General features: G+C 53.2%; 1 protein-coding gene across 16 annotated transcripts in view; it reads left to right on the forward strand.

The window, feature by feature from the left end:
- The first annotated feature begins 956 nt into the window (after nt 1–956).
- Nucleotides 957–18,413, forward strand: part of MICAL2 (microtubule associated monooxygenase, calponin and LIM domain containing 2) — a 222,468-nt gene continuing 205,011 nt past the window's right edge. For 6 of the 16 annotated variants that reach the window (XR_011541620.1, XR_011541621.1, XM_070626369.1 and 3 more), the window contains exon 1: nt 999–1,208. The gene's annotated coding sequence lies outside the window, so the exon portion shown is untranslated. Of the gene's footprint in view, nt 1,209–4,505; nt 5,946–6,088; nt 6,262–6,849; nt 7,285–18,413 lie in introns of those variants that run through there. The other 10 variants (XR_011541622.1, XM_070626372.1, XM_070626379.1 and 7 more) reach the window with 9 other exon arrangements.

Here is an 18,413-nt window from a genome sequence, read left to right on the forward strand (position 1 = left end):
CTATTTGTTCTTGCCTGGCAGCAAGGGAACATAGTCTCTCCAGAGGGAGGTCTGGTGCTGTGGAAATTCCAGCAGCTGGGAGCCACAGTGCTGTTTTCTTGCTGCCCAAGCCTGCCTGTTCTCCCCCTGGGTCAGCTCGTTCCAAGAACATTTATTGATGCCTACATTGGGCCAAGCCTGTGATGGGCGCTGGGCCCCAGAGGTGAGTAAGACCTGGCTCCTGCCCGTGGGATACCTGTTTCACCATCCCTGCTGCCAGGGCAGTCTGCACAAGGTGTTCGCAGTAAGCACAGTTTACAAAGCTGCTTCACACCCCTCACTAGGCCCCACACCGTTCACACTGTATTTTCTGTGAATGGTGCTCTCTGGAGCTGTGGGGGTATGGGCAACCCGGAGGGCACGCAGAGCAGAGATCAAGGGAGTCATTTAACAGCCAAGAAAAGACGGTGCTTAGAGGACTTGACTAAGGTGACATAGGTGGTCTGCACCACTGCCTCTCTTCCCACCAGCTTTATTCTAAGCAAGGCCAGTCCAGGTGAGGGAAAGAGCCTATCAGCCAGCAGGGGGGTTGCTGAAGCCCAGGGAAGTCAAGGAGCAAAGCAAAGAGAGAGGACCGCAGCCGCTACTGGAAGTGGAAGACTGTTCCCCCACGTGCAAAGGGGATCCTGAGCTTGCTCTCCAGCTGCCTAGGCCGAGCGTGCGAGGCCCAGCCCTTGCCCCTCCCTTGCCACCAGGCCACCAGCACCGGGTTTGCATCGCGCAGCACCAGCACGCCCCGCCCCCATCGGCCCTCCGCTGGTCTCACACCTGAGCGGGTCAGGGTGGGAGCACCCCGCGCTCCCTGTGCTCGGGGACTGGCTACAGCCCACGTGCGCCGGCGGCAGCCGCGGTGACAGCTGGCCCCACAGGGCGGGGCGGGCCGGGAGCGGGGGCGGGCTCCGCGCCGCGCTGCCATTGGCCGCGGGCCTCGGGCAGGGGGCGGGGCTTCGCCCCCGGACGCCCCGTCATTGGCCACCCTGCAGATGGGGCGGCTCCCAGCCGGGTTGGCAGTGCGGCGCAGGGCTGCGGGCGCTCCCGGGTTAAGCCTGCGCGAGGCCGCCTCGGTCGCTCCCAGCTCCGCAGGCAGCCTGCGGGTCCCGACCACTGTGCCCGCGGCCCGAGGAGAAGGCAGGAGCCGACCTGAGGCTCGGCGGCCGGCGCGGCCCTCGGTAAGGCGGGGGCGGCGCGCGGTTCCGGGGAGGGCGGGAGGGCGGGCGGGCGGGCTCCAGTGGGGAGCGTGCCAGCGGAGCCTGGACTCTGCCCCCTGGCCCGCGCCCGGGAGGGTCAGGTGCGGCCGCAGCATCTTCCTCCTCAAACCCACCCTGCCGGGCCCCCGGCGAGCAGGTGGCGCTGCCGGGGAGCCGAGGCTGCCCCGATCTGCCTGAGCCCCTTAGAACGCAGTGAAAGCCTCGCCTCCGTATCCCGAACTACCTCTTACTCTGCCCCCCAACACCCAGCCCTGCAATTCTAAGCCTAGAAAATGCCCAAACATCACACGGAGTGGGCGCGATGCGACAGCAGGACCGCCTGCCACCGGGGCACAAGATCATCCCCTAACTTTGCTTCCCACGGTTTGGGCTCCGCGGCGTTCACGTTCTTTCCTGGCTCTTCACTGGGCGTCCCCCGCCCCCCCCCCCCCACCCCGCCACTTTCCCCTCCCTCCTTAACAACAGGAAGTTAAGTTGGACCAAATGTCAGTGGCCTGGCTGCCTGCGGACGGGGACCGGGTCTGGGCCCGGGGCCGGGGCCGTGGCGGTGGCCCCAGGGGCCGCGGTAATGTCCTCTCTGCGCCATGCGTCCCCAGCAGCCGCGCGCACCTCCGGCCCGGGAGCACCCCCGCCGGGGCTTCCGCGACCCCCGCCTTGCCGTTGCCCGGCTGGCCCTGGGGAGAAGGGGGGTCTTGCCACAGCCTCTGCCGCCCCTGACCTGGCTTCCAGGCTGGAGCAGGCGGGGTTAACTTTATCCTAGGCTAGCCTCGCGGCAGAGCTGGGATCGGCCTTTGCTGGTGGGGAAGAGGCGTGTTGAAACCAGAGTAAACGTGTGTCTCCTTCCACATTGTTTATTCTGATGCCTGGGTTCTTATAGCCGAAAGAGCTTTCCTTTGGAGGCGCGTCGGGCCCTGGGAGGGCCCAGGCGCGCCTTCTGACCCTCTTGCTGTCATTCTTGCCTGCTCGCTACAGTCTTAAGTGGTTTCCGTGAAGGGTGAAGTCACTAACCGGCCCCCTTCCGGGCAGGTCCCGCTGAAGAAAGCCCGCGGCGCATTGGCTCTCTGACGTTTGCGGGCCTGGGTGCCCCGGCACCTGCGCCAGCTCTATTCCTGTCCGCTTCCCAGGGGAAGCTGACCCAACAGGTGGGCCTCAGGTCTCTGGGACAGCCCCACCCGATGTTCTAGAGACTTAGGGCAGTTATGAACTCGCCTTTGGGCAGAGAGAAGACAGATTTATTAAGTGCCTACTGGGGGACAGGTCCTGCCCTGTGGCGCTTTTGCAGCCGATTTCATGCTTACTCTCCAAAAACTGGGAGAGTTTTGCCCTCCTCATTTCAGGGCTGGGGAAACAGACTAGGGTAGGGTAAGGGCCCAAGGTCACACAGAAAGTGGCTGAGCCAGGATTTGAACCAGGCGCTGCCAGAAGTCAGTCCTGTGCTCTTCCTGCTGCCAGGTGGCTATGGGAAGCCGTGTGCTGTGCTGGACTGTTACAGCCCCACAGTGTGCTGACTGCAGGCCCCTGGCTTCTGCAAGGATTCTGTCCAAAGATTCAGGGGATGCTTCTTTGGCAAAGTGCTTGAACTGATCAGGGTTAGCAGGTTGTCCAACCTGCAGCCCCCTTGCCCACCCTGTGCTGCAGTCAAGGGGAAAGGCTCGTGTCAGTCACACTGAGATGGGGGAGGATTGACTGCTGGTGTTGGGGTGCTTTTTGGGAGGAAGCCTGTCTCTGCCATTGGTTTGCTCTCACCTCTGAGAGTTGGCTTCTGGAATGGTCGAGGAGGACTGTTGTCTGAAACAGCCTCTACTTTAGGATTGTTTTTTGGGAGAATGGTAGGTGTTGTGTGCTCGTTCTGGTTGTGAGGTGGTTGAGATCCACTGTTTGAGCATATCTTTATAAAAAATGACATTTAAAAAATTTTACTGAGGTCATAACAGTTTGTAACATGGAGAAATTTCAGTTGTCCATTATTATTTGTCAGTCACCATATTTATGTGCCCCCTTACCCCTTATGCCCACACCCCAACCCTCTTCCCCTCTTGTAACCAGTGATCTGTTCTCTTTGTCCATGTATTTGTTTTTCTTTCACATATGAGTGAAATCATTCTTATTTCACTTAACACCATCAAGGTCCATCCATTTTCTTGTTGCAAAAGGGATGATTTTGTCTTTTTTATCGCTGAGTAGTATTCCATTGTATATATGTGTATATACCACAGCTTCTTTATCCATTCATCAGTTGTTGTGTACTTGGGTTGCTTCCACATCTTGGCTATTGTGAATAATTCTGCCGTGAACATAGGGGTGCATAAGTCTCTTTGAATTGTTGATTTCAAGTTCTTTGGATAACTACTCAGTAGTGGGTCGGCTGGGTCATATGGTATTTCTATTTTTAATTTTTTGAGGAATCTCCATACTGTTTTCCATAGTGGCTGCACCCGTTTGCATTCTCACCAGCAGTGGATGAGGGTTCCCTTTTCTCCACAACCTCTCCAACAATTGTTGTTTTTTGTCTTGGTGATTATGGCCACTCTGAGGGCTGTGAGGTGATATCTCAGTGTAGTTTTGATTTGCATTTCCCTGATGATTAGTGATGTTGAACATCTTTTCATGTGCCTGTTGGCCATCTGTATATCTTCTTTGGAGAAATGTCTGTTCATATCCTCTGCCTATTTTTTGATCGGGTTGTTTGTTTTTTGCTTGTTGAGTTCTCTATATATTTTGGAGATTAACCCCTTGTTGGATATATGGTTTGCAAATGTTTTCTCCCAGATGGTGGGTTGTCTTTTTGTTTTGTTCCTGGTTACCTTTGCCTTGCAGAAGCTTCTTAGTCTGATGAAGTCTCATTTGTTTATTTTTTCTTTTGTTTCCTTTGCCTGAGTAGACATGGCATTCGAAAAGATCCTTCTAAGACCCATGTCAAAGAGTGTACTGCCTCTGTTTTCTTCTAGGAGTATTATGGTTTCAAGAAAAAATGACACCGTTTTTATCCCTGCCTATCCCTTGCTTCTTTAGGCCCTCATCCCTCTCTTCTAAAAGAAAGTCATGAATAGCCTACTACCAACCAGTTACACTTTAGTATAAATCAGCTTAAGGACTAAGGTTGGTTGTAGCCGAGGTCATTGGAGGCCCATTCCCAGGAGCTGCGAGGAGTTGCTGTGTGATCTGTCTCTGCCTGTGATTGGAGTGTGTCTGTATTCTCTCTGCCCATGTCCACGCCCCGATCTGGGTGTGCCTCCCAGTCAGGAGCCTGCCCCTTTCACTTCCCACTGCTGAAGGGTAGAGGTCCTGCCTTCTTGGTGGAGAGTCTTGACTCTGGCGGGAGGGGTGGGGTATGGGCGCAAGAAGATTTGGGCTGAGCGTTGCTAATTTTTGAAGCCCTCCCAGGGCTAAGGATCTCTGTTGTTTAAAGAGCTAGGAAAGGGAATACTGTTCATCATGCTGAAACTTTTCATTCTTTGTATCGTTAGATCCCCACATTAGCCCTCTGAAGAAGCAGGTGGGGTTATTCCCATTTTACAGATGAGGAAACTGAGACTCAGAAAGCTTAAAACTTGCCCCCATCACATAGCTAGTGAGTGACCAAACTAGGGCTCTGGCCTCAGTGTGCGTGAGTGAGGTCTGTGTGGGGTGCTAAGCACTAAGGGGAGCAGGAGAACCTCATGGCCATCCTCTGTAGGCTTGGTGTACGCCGCATCCCTGCTGAGCTTGCTATTCCCCACCTTACATTGTAATTATTTGTGACCATGTCATCCCACCTCATTATCAAATGGCATTTAAACACTCATAAACTTGGCAGATTTATTTTCTGTTTCTTACAAATCCTTCTTGTTCTTTCTTCCCAAAGTATTTTAAAGCAAATCTCTGCTACCATGTTCTTTTGACCCTATGTAATCCAGTATATATTTATTTTAAAAAGAACGTTCTCTTTCATAACCATATTGCCATTTTTGCGTGTGCCAGAATTACCAGGAATTCTTTGGTCTCATCTGTCCAAATTCAGAAATGACCTTCATAGCTGGTTTGTTCAAGTCAGGATCCAAACAAAGTCTGTAGGCTGTTTTGGTGGTTACCCTCCGCCGTTTTAACCAGCCATTACCCTGTTTGACGTGCCTGTCTCCCCAGTGGACAGCGAACCCTTGGAGCCTGGAGTCGGCTTCTGTGCCACGCTGGATCCCAGCGCTGTGTCTGGGCCGGGGCGGAGGCTGGCCGAGCATCTGTCCAGTTGTGTCATAGCCACTCAGGAAATGCATTTTGAATGAATGAACCCTGTGGTGGGCTTGTGTGACTGCCCGTGCCTGTGTTTAGATAAGAGGCTTAAAAAAAAAGATGACTTACTCGCGTGTGGACGTTTCCTCAGCAAGCGTCAGTCCGTAAACATCCTGAAATAATAGGAGAACTATTTGCTGTGCTCGCCGCGCCGCTCTGGTTTGTGGTGGGGGCCCAGACAGCTGCCTTTGTGCCCTGATCAGCAACTGGCCTCCCCGGATCACATGTGGGACTGACAGGGACTGAGGTCATTTCTGCCGAGCTTTGAATCCCAACTTGCTCAGCCACACGGATTACCACATTATGACCCAGACGCTCGGTGCTAGGGCTGCTCGGCGGACGCTGCCCACCTCTCTCTTGGTCCTTCTCTCTGTGGGCAGAACTTCTTCCCTGGTGCCTTCAGGAGCCTTCTCTAACCTGCCTCACACCTAGGTGAGTCGTGGAGCCTTTCTCAGTTGTGATTCACCCGCAATGAGTGGGTTGTGACAGAAAACGAACGCTTCTGACCTTTCAGTGTCTTGTCTGAATTTGTGGCGTGGAGATAGTGTTACCCCTGGCACCTCTGTGGGTTTCCTAATGAAGGGGACCAGAGGCTCAGGAGGGGAGGAAAAGGTGTGCTCCTCCTCTCGGTGACGCACTTCACACCCGGCTCCCTTGTTAGGTCCCCTCAAGGGGCTGGGCACACTGAAGACATCTTCTGACCCACCCAGCGAGGACCCCTCTCTGCAAACAGCCTTCAAATCAGGAGGTTTTCTTTTTTTCTTTTCTTCCTCCCCTTCCTCCTCCTCCTCTTCCTCCTCCTCCTCCTCCTTCTTTTTCTTAAACATAGACAGTCTTTTCCCCTAGGCAGAAGAATAGCAAAATGTTAAGTCTTTCGGAATGGCAGGGCTAGAGTTGATTTTTACCCTTTATCTTTTACTTCTCAGTATTTTTCCAAAATTTTTATAATAAGAATATTTTACTTTTCTAATGGAAAATCCAAATACTTGGGTTTTTTCTCTTAAAAAAGAGAGAACTGCCTTCAACCGAATTGGATGGGAGACAAAATTATACATGCATTTGGTACAGCTATATGCGTAGATAAGGTCCCAGAGCCATTGGGATTTTATTTGCTTATTTTATTGATTTTATGACATTAGTTTAAAGAACATACCTGGACTTCCTAAAAGTTAGAAAGTAAAGAAAGCTGGAGTGGGAGATGGCCCAGCTCTGAACCCCTATAGCCTACCCCTCTCCCATTCCACCTCCCCCCTTTCCTTCCTGAGAATTTCACTTTGGTTTCCCCAAAATGAAATCGTGCTGATGTTAGGCTCTTGATTTTGATTTTTTTATTCAGGGAGGCTGAGATATCAGAGGAGGACGGAGTGACACCCTGCGTTAAGGCAGGCAGGGCGAAGCTGCAGCCTCCCACCGCCGTCTCGCCCTCGTGGGAAAGTGCCTGATAGCCAAGCGCCCCGCCAGCCTCACTCTGGGGGCCCCGACCCCTCCTTCCAGCACAGTCTGTTTTCCTCCCTGTATCCTCCCCAGAGCTAGACAACATGGCTGGTCTGCGCTGATAAGGCTCCTCCTTTCTGAAGCACTGATCTTCTGGTCTCAGAAACTCAGAGCTGGCTGGAGGGATCGGGGACATGGGCCCTCTCGTCCCAGACAAACCTTCAGTGCAGGATTGGGTCCCATGGAGTCTGATTTTTGAGATGCCTCCCTTCTCTGTCAGCTGTTGAAGAGATATCTATCCCTGTGTTCCCCATGGAGAGCCTTTTGTGAATACCAGGTATGATGTCGTGTCTGACATGTGGTCCCCTGTACCCGTCTGTGCATCTAACTGTTTCTACGGTCCGTCACAGGGAACCAGTCCTGTCTGCATGGCGGCTGGCAGGGAGTTGTGTGTGTGTGTGGAGCTAGTGTTCTTAGGGCTGGGACTCTTAGTGTGTTCTGTATTTGCACTAGTGTTTCTCTGCCCTGCGGGTCAGGGCAGTTTCCCCCGCTAAGTGCCCTCCTCCCAGGGGCTGACAAGATGCCTCGCACACCTGCGTTCCTCCCAAGGCTCGGGCAGGTGTCTCTCTGGGGAAGACAGAGGTAAGGGCAGGCCCACGGACAGGGACTGCTTTCCTGCTGGGTTGGGGCTCAGGTTTTCCTCCTTCTTGGGCAGTGGGGGATGTCCAGTGTAGATGTCCTTTCTGCTGGCGGCAAGAGGAGGGCAGCAAGGAGTGGACGGTGGCCCCTGGTCCCTGAGCTGCCACAACAGCAGGTTTATGGGACATTTGCAGGCCCGAGCTCCTGACACACCCAGTCCAGAAGCCTGGCCACGCCAGAGACGGGAGTGGGAGTCTAGGAACATCCTGTTCTGGCCTTGCCACCAAGTTATCAGTGTGTTAAGATGTGAAAACGACTTCTTTGCTTTTGTGGCTCTGAATGGCCGGCCTTGGCTACTTGTCTGAGTACTGACAACGTCTGGTAAAGATTTGCCGGATCTCAGGGTTTAACTTGCGCTGGGGACCAGGAGAATGAGGTAGGGGAGGAGGAAGAAGTGCCTGGAAAAAAAGCACCTGGACCTTTTGGTCACTAAGGAGAGCTGCTCCCTGGAGCAGAGTGGGCCCAGGGTCTGCCGGGGGCCTGGCAGAGTGCTGACCCCTCTGTTGGACAGCTGTTCATCCTGGGAAGCAGACTGGGGGGGTCAAGGTGCAGTGTGTAGAGTTCATGGTTGCTGTAAACACTGGGTGCTGACGGCTCCATGTATCAGGACAGCTGGGCTTTTGCACAACTTGATAGAAAGATGATGAGTCAGGAGCTCTTTACTTGGAGGAAGGAGGAGAATGATAGCCAATGAAAGGGAAAACAGAACGAGGAATGAGCAGGGGCATGGAGGCCTCTTTCTACACCCTCAGGAGAGGATTCAGTCAACTTTTTCCTCAGGAAATGTCCTGTGGGGCTGGTGCCACTGGCTGGGGCCTTGGGGACTGTGGAGTCCATGCTAGGAGAGCTTCTGGGCCGTCTGCCTGGACTTGCAGCACATTGCTGTTGTGAAGGAGGGGGGCGCCCTAGATGAAGTCTCAGGCTTCTTCTGGATTCCAGGCTGGCAGCAACCAGGACTTTCTGCTTGGTCCAGGTTTCCTTCTACAGCTTGGGTGTGTCTGTTATCTTGTACCTGACATCTTGGACTCTCTTAAAAATGACTCACCCACCCCCACACAGACAGACATAGATGCATAATACTCACCCCTTACACACACATAGATGATGGTACTCGCTGCCTCCCCCACACACGTAGATGATGGTACTCATGCCCGCCACACACACACATAGATGGTGGTACCCACCCCCCCACATATACACATAGATGATGGTACTCGCTGCCTCCCCCACACACATAGATGATGGTACTCATGCCCGCCACACACACACATAGATGGTGGTACCCACCCCCTCAACACATACACATAGATGATGGTACTCGCTGCCTCCCCCACACACATGGATGATGGTACTCATGCCCGCCACACACACACATAGATGGTGGTACCCACCCCCCCCCACACATACACATAGATGATGGTACTCGCTGCCTCCCCCACACACATAGATGATGGTACTCACGCCCGCCACACACACACATAGATGGTGGTACCCACCCCCCCCCACACATATGCATAGATGTTGGTACTCACCCCTACACACACACATAGACGATGGTACTCGCCGCCCCCCCCACACATAGATGATGGTACTCACCCCCCGACACATACATAGATGATAGTACTCACCCCTACGCATACACACATAGATGATAGTACTCGCCACCCCCCCCACACTCATAGATGATGGTACCCACCCCCCCACACACACGTAGATGATGGTACTCGCCACCCCCCCACACACACATAGATGATGGTACCCACCTCCCCCCACACACATAGATGATGGTACTCACCCCTACACAGACACATAGATGATGGTACTCGCCCCCACACAGACACGGAGGCATGCTAACATCATCACTCAGTACAAAGGAAATTTGTTGCAAAGTAAGTCTCTGTTCTTCCCGTCCACCAGCCCTCAGTGCTCCTCCTCAAGGGCGTCTGCTGTCCCCAGTCTCCCATGGATCCCTCCAGACGGAGTCTAGGCAGGCATTTGTGCCTGTTTCCCACTTTGTTCCTCTTCAGACCTACTGGGAGGCAACCAGGATGTGAAGTGACAGGGCCCAGGCTGCAGAGACTCAGCGGTTGTTTGAACCCACCGAAGCTTGCCCCCTGCCCCTCCGCCCTCCTTTGCCATCTCTCCCCTTGAGGACTCTCCTTGTGTGAGATCTGCGGGTGTTGCTGAGAATAAACCTCAGGGGCCTGTTCTGGATGCACATGGTATATGCAGAGGACAGACTTGGGCCCGAATCCTAACCATGTGACCTTGGTCAAGTCAATGAGCTGTAGTATTTTAGTCCATAAAAAGGAGGTAATTGCACCTGTCTCAAGGGATTGATACGGAGAAGAACTTAAAAATATGTGTCAAGTGCCTCGTATAGGTAGGCACTCAAAAATGTCAGTTTTTTCCACTTTTAAGGAGTGACCCATTTTCAGGATGAATGACACTGGCCTGGAATCCTCTGGACGGCTTCCTGGAAATCCTCTCAGTAGGTTCCTGAGCTTTTATTTCCCTGCAGAAGGCAGCCAGTTCTCCATTTTCTACCAAGTTGAGCTCCCTACCACCACCTCCTCCTGCTCCTGGGGAGCCCAGCCTCCAGCCTCTCAGCACCACCTCCTTCTGTCCCTCCCCCCATGGGCGAGCAGGCTGCTGCCTGCGCCCCAAGAGGCCTCTGGGCTGTTTATGGCTGCGCTCTGCGTGTTTATGTTGTAATCTCCTCAGAAGCTCCTAGCAGATGTCTGTTTATTGCTGAAACTTCATCTTTATCTTCAGCATGAGAGAAGGGAGAGGCTATTTTTAAAGATCTTTAATTGGCATGGCTGCACAATGCGGCCTAGATTGCCTCCAGGTTTCATTCTTCATCACTCCCGCTCTCTACCTATTTTGAAACCCTTTAGATCCAGGCTGAGAGACCTTATATGTCCTGATTTCAGAGCAGCACTTAAATTTGGCAGGCGGTTGTAATCGCTTAAAAAGGTAGGTCAGGGACGCAACGACAACCAGCTGACTGCAGGCTGGGCCAGATGGCGGGATGAAAGCAGCATTTCTGTGTCCATAGAAACCAACACCTTTCCCTCACTTCTGCCCCATCCTGCCACCTGCATGCTGCCTGCTGATTGGCTGGGAGATCTTCAGTGTTTCCTCTCCCTTTGGACTCAGGTAGGGCTCAAGGCCAGACGGGAGTGGAAGTAGGATAGTTTCAAATGATACTGACCTCCTGGGAGGGAGGAAGGTGGAGGGCATGAGTCATAGACCTGGGGATGTCAGACTGGAAGGGCTCTCTGGGATCATCTGGTTCTCACTCCTGCCACCTTGTTTTTCACCTATGGGGAAACTGAGGCTCAGAGGCTTCTTGATACTGAGCAGAGGCCAGGGTGGTGCTCTTCCTTGCTCAAGGTCACCCAGCCAGGCCAGAGTCAAGTCTGTTCTCCATCCTCCGTATCTGCCAGGCTGTGATCAGTCTCAGGCAGTGTTACTTGAAGTTGGCCTTCCCTTTTTTTGTGTGTGAGGAAGATTGGTCCTGACCTAACATCTGTGCCCATCTTCCTCTACTTTATATGTGCGATGCTGCCACAGCATGGCTTGATGAGCAGTGTGTAGGTCCATGCCCAGGATCCGAACCTGTGAACCCCAGGCTGCTGAGGCAGAGCATGCAAACTTCACCACCACGCCTCTGGGCCAGCCCTGGCCTTCCCTTTCGAAGGACAGAGACTCAGCCCCCTGTGTCACGCTCTCACATTCTTTGAATTTAGGATGCTACTCTTGTAGCACTGGTTTGCACAGTCGCTTGGTGCAAGATCTTTTCTTATCAAACATACCTCCCCAGAGCCTTGGGGCCTAAAATTCCCACTTTTGTCTTCAGGCCTTGTCTCCAGAAGGCCTTTGGTAAAAATATAGCATTTAACTGGAAAGGACATGTTGACGAAGATTAGTGTATCTCCGATTAGCTGTCAGCTGCGAGCCGACCCTTGAGAGAACTGGGGGATGAGTTAGCTGGGAATAGGTGGAGGGGAGAATTGGAAGGGACCGTAAACAGGGTGCCGTCACGGAGGGCATGCAGCGCAGCAGCCTGGGCTCCTTAGCTCGCAGTGCACAGCTGCTGTGCTGGGGGCGCTGTGATGAGTGACAGGAGCCAAGCCTTCATCTCACATGTGGAGGGCGGGGCATTAGACAAGCTCACTGATGCCCACACATCAAGATAGAGTATGGAATGTGCTTTGGAGAGTTACACAGTGTGAGGGAACCAGAGGAGACTTCCTGGAGGAGGTGGTGCTTGGTGGTTGAGATGGGCCTTGGGAGATAGGTAGGATTTCCGTGGGCAGAGACGGGCAGAGGTATAGCACAAACAGATGTGGGAAAGGGAGGGCATGTTCAGGGTGCCACGGGGTGGAAACATGGGAGCTGCCTAGGGACGCCGTGGAAGCCAAGGCTGGAATCAGGTCAGCCCTGAGTGCTGGGAGTAGAGTAGGGGGTGGTGGCGGCCTTTGTTCGAATAGTTTCTGCCGGTGTCGGATGCTCGTGGAGTGCTGGGGGTCCTTGTCTGAAATGGCTGCCTCACCCCGTCTGTGGTCTCCCAACACCTGGATATCCCTCCAGGTGGTGCTGCCCTGGGTGTCTGGTGTGCACTCAGAGTTTCCCTCTCCAATGGAGGAGGAAGCTCAGGCGTGCTGGCGGGCCTGGGGCTGGACTTGGTGTCTGCAGGCAGCTGGATCATGGGGCGGGTTGGCTGACTCCCAGCCTTTCCCCCAGCCCTCTGGACATCCTGGCCTTGCGGAGGGGCCTGAAGCTGAGCTCAGCTTCCGCCTGCTCCAGTGTCAACCTGGCAGGTGGGAGGCAGTCAGATTTCCATGTGACAATGGAAAGGGGGCCGTGACAACTTTGCCACAGCTGCATCCGGGTCTGGAGAGACTGTCAGGTGCTAGGGGATTATGAGGTACATGATGCTTTCAGACATTTTATAATTGAAAAAAAATGTGGATCTTCTAATTAGTGAAATACGATATTTAAAGACAGCCCTCTTGTTTTCTCCTGAGTTGTCTTCAAGATTGACAACCCACAGTGTGGGTTCACGTCTTTTTATCTTCCCTCTGGTTCTCCTCTGAACAAACTCCAGTTTGTCCATATCGTTCTAATACAGCAAGGGCAGCGCCCAGACCAGATATGATATTTGTGGTGTGGTATGACCACAGCAGAGGAAGGAAGCTATCACCTCCCTAGTTCAGGCCATTCTACTCCTTTTAATACAGCCCCAGATTGCATCAGCTTTTCTGGCAGCTACATCACACTGTCGACTCACTGATATGACTGCTAACCAAATCTTTTTAACATGGGGTGTTGCCAAGCTCCGTCTACCCTATCCTAAACATGTGTAGCTTTAGAATTCCAATGCAGAGCCTCTTAATATGTCCCTCTCTGATTCAGAATAGCCATTCCTGTTAAGTTTCAACTTGTTAAATTCAGTGCAACCTGGTCCCTTGAGCCCTTTCAGGATCCTATTTAAGTATGCCTTCCATAGCATCACCCAAGTCGTGGATAAAATGCTCATCAGGAGAGAGCCCCGTGGCACGCTGCTAGAGACCTCCCCTCAGGTGACTTCAGATCCCTCATCAGCTTTCTTGGGGGACGGTAGCCCAAGCCCCTTGCCTGGGTGTCTGTCCTTTTGCTCTCTGACCAGATGTCATCTGGAATCTAGATAGGCCGGGTCTATTGCAGTTCTCCGTCTAACATCAAGTATCCTATCACAGAAGGGAGCTCTCGTTGACCTCAGGTGTTCTCAGTTCCCAGAGGGCTGCAGGACGGCTCTCAGGGGCCCCGGGGCCGCCCCGCAGAGATGCAGTCTGAGTTCAGCCATGTCCTCAGCAAGAGTTTCCAGCGCTCTGGGCCAGGACGCTTGAAGTCATCGAAAGTATCTAAATATCCTTTTTTGGGAAACCAAGCTCCTCCCCCGTCTCAGCTCCTTTCTCATCTCAGCGTTGGATCAGCCTAAAGCTAGCTCTCCTTGAGTGGGAGCTGAGGGCCAGTTTCTCAGGGCCCCTTTATGCCTCTGGACCTCTTGGCTCAAGATGACCCCCCACCCTCAAACCTTCTGGCCCTCTGGGGCATGGTGGGTGGGCAGCCGCAGCTCGGTCGGGCTGGCCTCCGCTGCCTGACCCTCTGGCATGGGCCCTGCGTCGCAGTCTCAGGGTTTTCTTGGTGTTGCATCCTTCTTCCAATGATGGAATGTGGGCATGTTAACAGCCAACCTTGTCAAGTGTTCACTATGCCATCGCATTGCACTTACATGGCAGTTACCACGAGCCAAGCACTGATGTGAGGGCTTTGTAAATATTAACCCCTTCAATTCTTGTGTCAACCCCATGAGTAGATATTGCCATTATCCCCACTTACCAGTGAGGAAATTAAGGCACGGAGGGGTTCACTGACTTGCTCAAGACCTCACAACTGGTAAGTGGGAATTAGAATCTACTCAGTTTGCTCTCAAGCATTACGGTGAGCTGCCCGCTTCCTAAAAGGCCCCCTCCGCCTCCTCCCCACCTTCTCCCAGTTGCATGGCTAGAATTGCATTTCAGAGTCTGAATCATTTACTTCCTCAGTCTCAGGTCCCAGAGCCCTTCGATTCTGCCAGCCATTTGCAGTCTGTTTTCTTAAAGAACTTCCCCTTCTTGGTTTCTCACCAACTTCAGAGGAAATGATTGCTTTTCCTCCACAGTTCCTGTGTTCTCCTGGTCGCTAACGTATTCCGCATTGTCACAAGAATTAGGTTAGTCCCGTTTCTGTGGACGCTTCCCCTCTCTCCCCAGAAGACGAAATGCTCAGCGAGGCTTCAGCACCTGGGTAGGGAGGTGGAGAGGTTGGTCCCCCCCTGCCATCAACCACAGGAGTTCTTCTCTGGCTGGCGGAGTTCTGGATCAGCCACCCGGCCTGGTGGTATCCATGGTGACTTTACCTCTATACCTCAGTTCTTCTCTGCCACACGTGTTCTCTGGATAATTCCCTGCCTTTGTTTCCTGGGCATTTCACGCCAGTGCACATCTTCCTTGTAACGTGGAGATGCTGTCTCCCCGGCCTGCCCCAACTCCACTTCTTTACAAACTGGAACCTGGGCCCTGAGACGTGTGTGCGGTCTGCCTCCAGTGACGTAAGGCAAGAATGCTTGTTTGCACTTGTGTGCACACACATAAGCATTGTCAGGGACCGGACGCAAGCAGCTGGCTGTCGTGGTACCTGACTCAGAGTGGGGACAGCCGGTACACAGAGGAGGAGGGACGCATCTCCGGAACACTTTCGTTCTCCTTGATTTTTGAACCCAGTGAATGTATTTCCTGTTCAAAATTCAAAAAAATCACAGGTCATCTGGGAATCCTGATTGGCAAATTGTAGCCGGAGCGTGACTCACTTGGGTGAGGCAGCCAGCGTGTGGCTCCTCGCATGGCAGGGGCCCGGTTCCTGGTGTGAGCCCCGGGGTAGCCCAGCCTGCCTCCCTCACAGTGGGGACGCCTGGAGACCCTCCTCTGGAGGCTGCACGGGCCCAGCCCACAGAGGGTGTGCAGGAACCGGGCCTCCTGCCTCCCTCCGGACTCTCGCCTCCCAGAGCTGAGAGGAAACTTGAGATTTTGCTGCGTTTCATTGTAATCTCGGTTCACTGAGAGCTGGGGCAGCATGGGCGCCCCTGGGCCTCTAGTGTTGGTTTTCTGCTGTGAATCACCCAAAACTTACACCCTGGGTTTTTCCTCTGTGGACTCCAGTATTTGAAGAGATTGAACCAGTCTGAATGTCTGGGTTGGCCTGGAGGAACGAGGTACTTTCCTTTTCAAGACCTGTAGGACTTTAGGATCATTTCTTTTCCACTCACACTCGTCTGCCCAGCTCAAGGGAGCACAACAGAGTGCATGTAACGTCCTTTGAGAACACAAGCCCCTGGCTGGGTTTGTGGCTCCCGAGGTCAGAGCAGGCCCTGCGGATCACATTCAGGGCATTGGAGAAGCCAGTCCAGGTCCCTGTAATCGAGGAAGTGACCTGATTGGGAAGGTGACTTGTTTACCTTGGGCAGTTAATTGAGAAACATACATTGAGCACCTACTGTGTGCCCTAGGCCCTGTGCTGTGGGGCTGACACTATGGTCAAGGCTCAGCTTCTCCTCTCAAAAGTCCACTGTGTACTTGGGAAAACAAGACATCCATGTTTAAAAAAAATTCAGTAAGAGGATATTTTGGTAACAGTTCAGCTCAGTCACAGAAGGCAAGTCACAAGGTAGTTCATGACTAACTTCCATATGACTGGTGGAGACCACAGTGGGTGTGCAGAGTGTTTTCCAGGGGCTGGAGAGGTCCTGGAAAGCTTCCTGGAGGAGGCGGAGGCGGAGGCGGTGGCTGAATTTGATTTGGATCTTGAGGGTAGGTGAAGTGCAGATGGAGAAGTGGGAGGAAGAAGAGAGCCTCGCTCGTGGGCGTCAAGGCCGGGAGAAATGGGAAATGGCCTGGTTTGCAGGTGGGTAGCGGGAGACGAGGCTGGGAGGTGAGTTTAGATCAGATGCAGATGGCCCTCAATAGACAGATTGTGTGTGTGTGTGTGTGTGTGCGTGTAAGTTCAGAGCATGGATGGGAGGATGAGGGCTCAGTGTTGTAGGGAGCTCTTGCTGTGAATCCTAGGGAGGGTGGGCAAGGAAGGGTTTGGCCTCCAGCCGTTTTAACCCAGGCATCCCTGGCCTGTCGTCCAGAAACGTCCTCAGGAGCAGAGAGGGAGGTGGAGGCATGCGAGCCATCCTTCCCCCCGCCCCCTGGCCCGCCCCATTGTTCCATTTGGACATTTTCTTCTCCAGCATTTTCGCCGTCTACTGCTTCCCTCATTCGGCAGGTGTTTGTGAGTGCTACTCTGCACCAGGCCCTGTTCTAGGTGCTGCTGTTATAGAAGGAAAAACCACAACGGGGCAAATCCCTCGCCACACGGGACTTCTGTTCTAGGCGGGGACAAGTTAAATGCGGGGAAGGCCAGATGATGGGAGGGGGTTGGAGAACCCCTCAGCACGGGGGAAGATAGGGGTGCCAGGTGGGGGTGCGGAAGCAGTCGGGGGAGGGCTGCCATTTTAAACAGGGTGGTCAGGAAAGGCCTCGCTGTCTCGCCCTGTCTGTCTCTGGGTCTTGTAAGCCAGCAAGTGAGGGGTCTGGGACCGCAGGGAAGGAGGCCAGGCCAGGTGCTGCATGGATCTTGAGTCCCCAGTTGACCCTCTTCAACCCACCGGGGTCTTCAGCTCTAGGCACCAGGGAGCCTTTGAGTGTTCTTGAGCAGAGGAGTGCCTTGTATGGGAAGATGTCCTAGTGGCTTTGCAGAGGAGGGGATTTAGGGGGCTGAGGCAGAGAGACCTGATGGGAGGGTGACATCCCGGGAGGAGGTGTCCACTAGTTTGAAACTAATGCCTCCACTAGCTTCCTGCTGGGAGCAAGAGTGGGGGGCCAGGGCCGAGGGGGAGAGCAGATGCTGGCAGAGGGGCTGATGGCAGAGCTTAGGTTAGAGCGGGGTTGGCAAGTAACACACTGAAGTTCTTAGAATTTGGGACTTGGGGGTCAGTTAAACTTTCTCGCAGTGACTTTTCTTGCTTTATTTTAGTAGAATATCATGCTTAATAATGTGGACTCTGGGTTTGAATCCTGGCTGAGTGACCTTGGGCAAGTTACTTAACCTCTCTGTGCGTCAAGCTCAGCATCTGCAAAATGGGGAGAAAATAGTACTCACCTTGTAGGCGTGTTTTTGAGAGGATGAATTGGTGACTGAGTGTAGAATGCCAAGAATGATGATATATAGTCAGTGCCCAATAAACATGAGCTTGTTCCACTGTCTGTCTCTGTACATATGTGTGTGAGTCAAATTAATGCGTTGGGCATCTCCTCTCTGTTGTCCTACAGCTGAGTCAGGTTAAGACAGTGACGCTTTTAAGGACCGAGGGAGGTAGTGCACATACTAGATTTAGCTCAGTGGCAGATGAATGCTAGTTAAAATACGATTATTGCTACCAAATGTGATCATGGAGAAAATGACTTTCCAGTGGAAATCCTTTGTAAAGTCATTGGGTTCAACCATTACCTAAGGAGCCTGTGGTGGGCCAGGTGCTGACTTATCATCTGGTTTCATCTTTGCAACAACTGCCTGAGACAAGCACTGTTAACCTCTTAGATGAAAAAGCTGAGGCTCAGAGAGGTTCAGATTTGCCCAAGGTCACACAGCCAGTAGGTTGCAGAGCAGGAATCTAAAGTGTTTTTTTCTCTCTGACATTGAATTCCTTTTATGATAAGAACAGTTATTCCGAGTGATCTGTCATGTAAATGTCCACTGACAGATGGGTTCTTACATCAGTCTCCCTTGAAATTAGGTGCCCACACGGAGCCTGGGGAGTGCAGAGGCGCGGCCAGCTTCCAGGAGCGACCAGGGGCAGCTTGAAGGGGGCTCCTGGGCCCTGGGCCGGGAGTGAGAGCTGCCTAGGGGTCAGGGAGGCTGTGCCCTTTGCCAGTGACTCATCCCTGCAGGCCTTATCAGAGCCTTTCAGCCACATAGAGGGTCTGACTGAGACCTGTCTTGGTTGACTCAGTCCCTGGTGGGCTGGAGGAGCAGAGCCAGATTGGTTCAAATCCTGGCTCCACCACATACCAGTTGTGTAAGGCCGAGATAGGAGTGAATTTCTTGGTGCCTCAGTTTTGTGGTCTGTGAACCCGCTCATAGGGTTTTTGCGAGAATTAGATGAGACACTTAGAACTGCCTGGCCCATTGCAGTGC

The sequence above is a fragment of the Equus przewalskii genome, chromosome 6 (assembly GCF_037783145.1).
Source record: "Equus przewalskii isolate Varuska chromosome 6, EquPr2, whole genome shotgun sequence".
Taxonomy (NCBI): domain Eukaryota; kingdom Metazoa; phylum Chordata; class Mammalia; order Perissodactyla; family Equidae; genus Equus; species Equus przewalskii.